This window comes from Crassostrea angulata, chromosome 2, assembly GCF_025612915.1.
Source record: "Crassostrea angulata isolate pt1a10 chromosome 2, ASM2561291v2, whole genome shotgun sequence".
Lineage (NCBI taxonomy): Eukaryota > Metazoa > Mollusca > Bivalvia > Ostreida > Ostreidae > Magallana > Magallana angulata.
The window spans coordinates 19,689,174-19,697,507 of NC_069112.1; positions in this window are offsets into that span (position 1 = coordinate 19,689,174).

An 8,334-nucleotide genomic window follows, 5' to 3' on the forward strand; every position below is an offset into this window, starting at 1 on the left:
TTTCCTAATCATATATTGACTGGTACTGGCAATATATAGGGTTTATAAGATCTGACCCCTGGGGTCATCCCCACCCTCCAGGAATTTGAAATTACCATATATCTCGGAAACTGTTATAATCATGACCCCTAAACCATATATATTCATGTTTCTGATGTCAAGGGGCATCAAATGTTATGTAGGTCATGGGCCCTTTGGGTGTTCCTGACCCCCTCAAACAGCAAGTCTCTTGATATCTTCAAAACAGATGAGATCCCCACCCTTAAACCATATATATTCTTGTTCCTTGTGTCAAGGGGCATCAAACGGTATGTAGGTCATGGGCCCCGGGGGTGGTCATGACCCCCCTCAAACAGGAAGTGCACGAATATCTCGAAAACAGTTTAGATCCACACCCCTTAACCATATATATTCTTGATCCTTAAAGGGCACCAAAAGGTATGTAGGTAATGGGCCTCAGGGTTAAATCTAATTTTTCAAAACCGTAATGCACATCTATGGAACACTTCCTATCATATCCCAAGATATAATGTGTCTATCCATTAAATCATAAGAGGAGTTCTAGGATCTATGTTTTTTTTGAAGTGATAAACGTCAATTTTCTGCTACTTTTTGACTCCCTGAATGAAATTTAGATTTTTAAAACCTTACTGCACATCTATAGAACAGTCCCTATCATATCCCAAGATATGATGTGTCTATCCATTAAATAATAAGAGGAGCTCTTGGATGTTTGTTTTTTTTAGTGATAAACGTCTTTAGAACTTTCTTTAGAACTTTCTTTAGAAAGTGCGGATATAATGATGCTATAAAATGTCTATATCTTCTAAACACATGCTATGGTTATTATCTGAAATATTTGATATAAAATTTCATTGATTATTTTATGTGCTATAACATTCTGTAAAATTTAGAATCAAAAGATCCTTAATTTGAATTGTTGAATTAATCAATATTTTCGTAAAAAAGGGCATTGTTATGTAAAAAGAGAAAGTTGTGATAATTTTTTGAATTTATATCTGATCTTTTAATGATTGAAATAAATTTGCATTTAAATTTCTTACAAATAATTATTTATTTTAGAAAATTGAAATTATCAGATAAAAAAATCATAATGCCAAAATGCGGTGGGGGTCATTTCATATCAAGATATCCCCTTGTAAGGCAAGAAAGTGGCCACAAAAATAATATATCTTGTAAAGGAAAACCTAATGTTAGTGTATTGAAAACCAAACTCAAAATAATTCCTTGACAAATATATCTCTACTGCAACGTCCTCATCCCCTTAAAAATCCAAAGGTTTTCTTTTTTATATTATTTTAACTTGGGTCACCTTTAACATAGCTGCGTATCCTTGTGATAAAGACTAAACTTGCTGGTATCTGTAATTAGCGTTGATGAGGTTTTGATAATTACATAGAAGTAATTAGGTTTCTAATTGGATTTGACCAAACAGATAAGAGACGTGACCATCCAAATTAAAAAGAAAACTGACTATAGTTAACAGTTTCAGCCAGATGCAACTGTTACCGTATTTGGCCATTGTTAACATCCAAATAGTTTTAGCTATTGATGTAAAACAAAAAAACTAACTACATGTTCATCAAAACATATTAATGTACATTGTTTGTGGATTTGAATATCGTTCCGGTAAAGAAACATCGACAAACAGCATTTTCCATATTTTTTTTTCAAAAGTGTAAATTTGATTAAAGTATGAGAATAATGTTTTAAAAAAGATTATTTTATGAGTATACATACATAAGTATTTGGTAATCACCTTTATTTTTGGTGAAAATGTCAAACTCAAGCACTAGGCCTATTTTGTAACAAATAAATGATGAGAGCGGTACGAATAAAATCTGGTGAAAATTTTAAAATTTTACCGGATAAAAAGTCACAAAAAGTTTGATAGAACTCTCAAGTACTGAAGGATATAGTAGATACTGGAGGAGAAGTTGCGGTCATGATGAGGGGTGGGTTTCAGTAATAACATTGACAAAATCTTTAAAATTTTCTTTCTCACAAACTATTTTGCCTTTCAATTTAAACTTCTGTGAAAGTGTCTTAAGGTGTAAAATTAAATTTGTTGGCATTACATTAGCGAGGCATATTGTGGCTATTCTGGTGGTGAAAGTAGTTGCTTAACATTTATGAAATTAAAACCTGATCACAGAGTAATATTATGGCCATTGTTGCTATGTGGCCCTTGATTATCATTTTTCGTACACAGTTTTACTGCATTTATTTTTCATTTTTTTTGTCTTAATGTTCGGATATCACTTAGCAAACTGCAGTGCGATGCTTGAGATCGATGCAGAAAAATCAATCATGCACCAGATTAGTTGTGGTTACGTGTTTATGTATTGCAGACATTTAAATCGATCAACAGTATCTAAGGGCGTAACAGCGCGGGGTTGAATGTAAATATTGGCGACTTTATTTATTTAGAGCTATAGATGAGCAAGTGCATAAAAAGAATTGATTATGAACAATGATTTTATAATGAACAAATAATTCGACATTCTTAAAAAAATAATTGTCCGATTTCCACGTTTTCCGTGCTAGCTGAATTTTAGTTGCTGTCAAACGGAGTTCTTTAATTCGGACTTAATTGATAAATCTATTAAGGAGAAAATCTGGTAGCAGCAATCAATCGAATATGTTTTCCAAAACATTGCGTTTGTTTCAAAGAGATAAAGTTCTAATGTTTTGACATTTTTGGTGCATTGTTACTTGAATTATTTTATTAACATTGTGATGTTTCTTCTTATATTAACTTCTTACTTTTATTATTCAATAACTTTCTGAGATATCTTTACTTGTTTTTCTTAATAAGTTACTTTTGAGGTTTTTTTATTAAACGTATTTTCTTATATTTACGATTACATGCATCAACACTATGGTAATACATTAGTTTTATATACTTTTTAATTTTTTTTTTTTGAAAATATTCTCTCTTCATCAACAATGCATAATAACACTGTACGTTATTTTTAAAATAAGCTACTATTTTATTTATTTTGTTTTATTATCCACAATTTACAGGTTATGCATGTTTTTTACCTTTAGATTTTGTTGATTTTCAAAGTTGTTTTATCTTCTCGTTAACAGTTTCGAATGATGTTGTAAATTAATTTGAGAAATTGATTTGTTAAAAATTTTATTCTCTTCGATAGACAGCAGAATACAGAAACCATAAAACTAAAGTAAATAAATTTATTTTAAAAATTGATACCTTTTGGGTTGTATTTCTTTTATGATTTAGGCTTACAGTTTAAGATGAACTAAGAACCTTACTGTTGTTTTTTAGTTACTGTTTGAGGTATTTTATCCACGATTCAAAACAATTTTATACATTTTAACACCTTTCATTTGATACTTGATATTACCGCGTTTTCACCTTTTATTGTACAATACATTGCACAGACAGTCAATTTAGCGCAACTTAACAGGCATTAGATAGCAAGAAGAGATGACCGTGCACATGCCTTAACAACTTTAAATTAATGCCAAAATAGCATTTCAACACTTGCGCCAGAAAGATCATTACACTAGCATGGATGACCACACACTAGCGCTCTGCTAAGGTTCTATCATTAAGGCGCCCACACATTTTTTGGAAACAAAATCTAAGCAGGAATGACGGCCCAATCATTATCGAAGTTTTTATGATTACCTAAGTGCCGGGAAACTACACTCTCTATATACTAATTGTGACCATTTAGCGCAAGTTTTACAACACAAAACCTGTATTTAATTTAAATTATTATAAAAGAATAAAACCATCCAGTAGACCAAAGTATGGCTCAAGTTTGTTATAAAGTAGGATTAGAACTTTGATTAATATGTATATATTGTACATGTACGTAATGACATTAAAAAAAGAAAGACGTGTCGTGTTCAAAGAATACTAGGTTATCCTTTTGCTTTTGCAATATGAGTAACAATGGTTGATGTTGTTTTTAATGTAGTTGCATGACAGCTTTTGTTTAGGTGATTTATAATGTTTATAACCCTCAATCGATACTGTTAGGTTTGTCCCCTAGTGTTGTATCTAAATCGATAAAATCACAATTTATGAAATACACAAGAAGACTATCATTGATTTCAGTAACATGTTTAAAAAGGGTTTTTGCATGTTTAACTTTCACTTCAAATTTTGAGATTTGCTTTCTATATATCTATGATTTACTACAAATAATTAACTTGCATGTCTTATGCAGTTACTTTTTTAGGTTAATTTTTAGTTACTATATGAATGTATATCCTCTTTTATATACCATTATCAACACTGAAACGGTACATTTTTTATGGACTTATTTTCTTTTCAAAGATTCACTCATAATCAGCAATCGTTTACGCCTTACTTTATATTTTGAAACTAAATGCTTTTCGATTCGGCTTATTTTATTATCCACAAGTACAATAAGTTAAACATGTTACTTACCTTCATTATTTAGTGCCTTTGAAAATTGTTTTCTTTAATCATCAACATTTTGATAATATTGTAAACTAGTTTTAGAAATAGGTGACTTTTGAGTTATATTTCACTTATACGATTTACAGTAAACTCTGAATCCTTCTTTTAGTATTTGGTAACTGTTTGATTTCTTCAAATTATCAATTTCTATGTCAGATTTTAGCAAATATTTCAGGAAAATTATTATTTCAGTTTGGGGCCGTATTTTTCCAAACATTGCATGTGACATAGATCACAAATAAAATAAATAAACATTTTAGGTCCCCCTCTTTATATCTAAGTGGTTTTCGGGTGATTGACATTACTATTATTTCAGGAGCCAAGCTACTGAAGTTTTGTGTACACGCATTTAGAAATTTGGCATTTAAATACATTGTACTAATCACATTATTTACACAAAAGCAATACCTTAATATACACCAATTTTGAGGTTTGGGATTAATTCATATAAATGATGACAGCGGTTGTAATGAGCTGAGGCATTTTCCATATAGTGTGCAAGTGGGCCTTGTTGAATAGGTTGCACATATAGGTCATGCAGTAATGCATAATGATATGAAAATTGCGAGGAAAAGTACTTTTTGAATGAAAAAATTCAAATAAAACATACATTGATATTTGATGATAATTCTATTATTTACTTAGAAAATGTTTTGGCTATAACAAAACTTTTAAATATTATATAGCGCGTTTTCTGACAAGTTGAAAAGTTAACTCGTAATGAAATGACGATGTCAGCGTTTAAGGCGGCGCAGCAGTAACTGGTACAATTTTGTAAAAACCATGAAATAAATCCTAAGCGGCTTTGGAAGTAAATGAAATTAAGAAAATCGATTAGAAATGCGTATTGTGAATAAGTAGTTAAACAACATTGCAAATATTTGAACAAGTAGGATGACAATAAGTGAAAAAAGGAAACCCCGAACGATATGAATGGACATCAAAATGCAGAACGACACATTTCGGTAAGACGGACGTTAGACAACAGGTAATACAGGTGAAGTTTGGATCCGACAGATCGTTTGTACTTGGAAAATATTTTTAAAAAACACCTAGAAATATATGTTGAATGTGCACTCAGGATACATGTTCAAAGATGATATTTTTTCTAAGACATTTTCGGAAATAAAACGTAAATGTTATCGTAAAACGATGTGGAGGGTTTAGCAACAACGTAAAACTGGAAATTTTCGATGTCGCACATTGCGCCGCCTGACAAAACTTGTTGTTAATAATTACTTATTTTCTCGAGAAATAAATAGAATACAGATTTGAATTTTTCAGTATTGTTTGCCAAAGGGTCATTGAAGAAAACATAGAAGTCTGATGAAATTGCAGTGAACAAATTATAAATGTTGTGTCCTGTCTACATTATTTTGGGACAACCCTCGTACACATGTACTAACAATCCAAGTTAACCAAACGAAAGTGTTAGATTAATTATTTCTTACTTATAAATCTAATATTTCTTATTGTTTCAAAATGCAGTAAACTATAAGACAATGAAAAAAACAAGAACCTACCGTGTCAAAAGAATAATACGCAATACCTTTGCAGGTAAATTGAACCTAAAAATGGGTAACCATGGACGCCGTTGTATATTACGTAGTTGCGTGGCAGCTTTTGTTTAGGACTTTTATAATGTTAATCACTTAATCGATTTTTTAGGATTTTGTCCCGTAATTTTGTATTTCAATCAATTACAATCAATGAGGTACCCAAGACTACCATTGATTTCGGTAGCACGTTCAGGAACAGATTTCCGCATTTATCTATTTTATCTAACTCCATGAAATCACAGCTTAGGAATTACGCAAGTATACTATCAATTATTTATGTAACACGTTTATAAAGGATTTCTAGACTCGTATATCTCACAAATATTTGCTTAAAAGCATACACATGAGACACATTAAAGTAAATTCCATGAAAATACAGTCTTCTGTTATTTCCTAAAAAAGAAGCACTTGGATAGTATCAAAAGGGACATATATATGACCTAATTAGTTATAATTTGAGAATTGAACGAAAATGGCAAAGTTTTCAGATCCTAAAGTAATAAGGTAATGGACAGTTTTTTAAACGTTTTTGTTCTTTTGTAACGGATGTTACCGATTTTAAAGCGTTTTGAGACTGATCAGAATGCATAGAAAGCTAGTGTAGCTAAACTATTACAAGAACCTGATCAAATGTTAAATCCAATGCTGAATTTATATACGTGTATTGGTATATAAATGTTATATCATTAAGATGGTTTGTTTTTGGGGGGCAGATTCTACTAGATTTTTCGTTTTCTATAAATCATTTTGAGTAATTCCAAAAATTAGACTTATTCCAAAACACACATTGTCTCATTAAAGTTATTCATTTGCTTATATTTGTGTCTAATTCCTTAGCTTTTTATGATCCCCTTAGTTGGATATACTTAGTTAGTACACCTGAAATATAAGTGCTTCTAGTATATTTGAAGCGGAGACCATACCTTAAAGTATACCTTTATTCGCCATTTTATGAACCTCGTAACAATTGTTGAACAAAGGTGATATCCGCAGAAGGACAAAAATGCATGACTGCATATTGATCAATACTGACGGTCTAAAAAAGAAATGTTCTACAATGTTCTACAACACCATTGCCACGAACTAACCCAAGAGCTGTGGGATTTTATTTGCCTGCTGCAATTACTCTTCGATATGACCGCTATTAAAACCGCGCTGCAAATCAAGATAGTGTAAACGTAGCATTAGCAGCGGAATAAAACATTTGATATACACGCTTATCAAATTGTGTTATACATTGCTTTCTTTAATTTTTAAAGACTTTTTCAATGTAAAATTCTAATCTGTATAAATAACGGTTAAAAAATAATCGGAAGTTGATAACGAGTGAACAGCGTATATCCATCAAAGTTTCCCAACCTTATAAACTGGCGGCCACTGTTCCAGACTGTGGTGCAGATAAACAAATATCTAGAATTTTTTGTTTTCAAGCTATAAATTTAATTGTGAACCTCCTACGTCACATTGAATGATTTGTTTCTCTGTAGATTCTGAGTATCCTGACAAGTTTAAATTGAATTTCATTAGCAAAAAAGTATGGGAAAACTTCGGATCAAAGTATTTTTTACTTAACATTGTAACTAAGAGATCCTTTTTGCAAGTTACATGCAAGCTACAAGCCATCCAATCCTGTAATCAGATCAGTATGTCTGTCTTTATTTTTCAATTCATTTTGCCGAGTTTACCAAAGATCTCTGTTATAATCCAGAGCTATATCACCTAAATATTATCCTAAATTGTTCCGATCGACTGAAAAAGTCTGCTTTTCATATTGTAGATTTATTTTTATTGGTCCTTCCACATGTCTAAAACTTTGCTTCATTTACACTGCTTACACAACGTAAATTTTCACTGCATATCTGTATTGTTGCAACAAGCTCTTGTTTTACTGTTAGTCTTTTGACGTAACTATATTGGGTCTTTTGCAACAGTACAATTTGTTCTGTAGCAGTATATCAAACAAATATATCTCCTAAGAACCAATGAAGCTTTTTTGTCAATTGGTTTTGGGATAAAGCATGGCATTTATACAGTGATCTTGGATGGCTGTTTGTAGAATTCCCTGATTTTTTACCGAGAGACTGTATTTGTTTGATTTCATTAATATATTTATATAAAATGTGTTTCAATTTTATCTTGGTAATTTCATTTTCCATTTCCTTAATAACAATATCAGTTTTTCGATGTCACTTGTGCCCTAGATTTTCAAGACAAGATCTGGATTTCCGAGTCATGCACGATTTTTTCAAATGTTGGTGATTAAGATATTTTTAACATTTCTTTGTCTTTTTG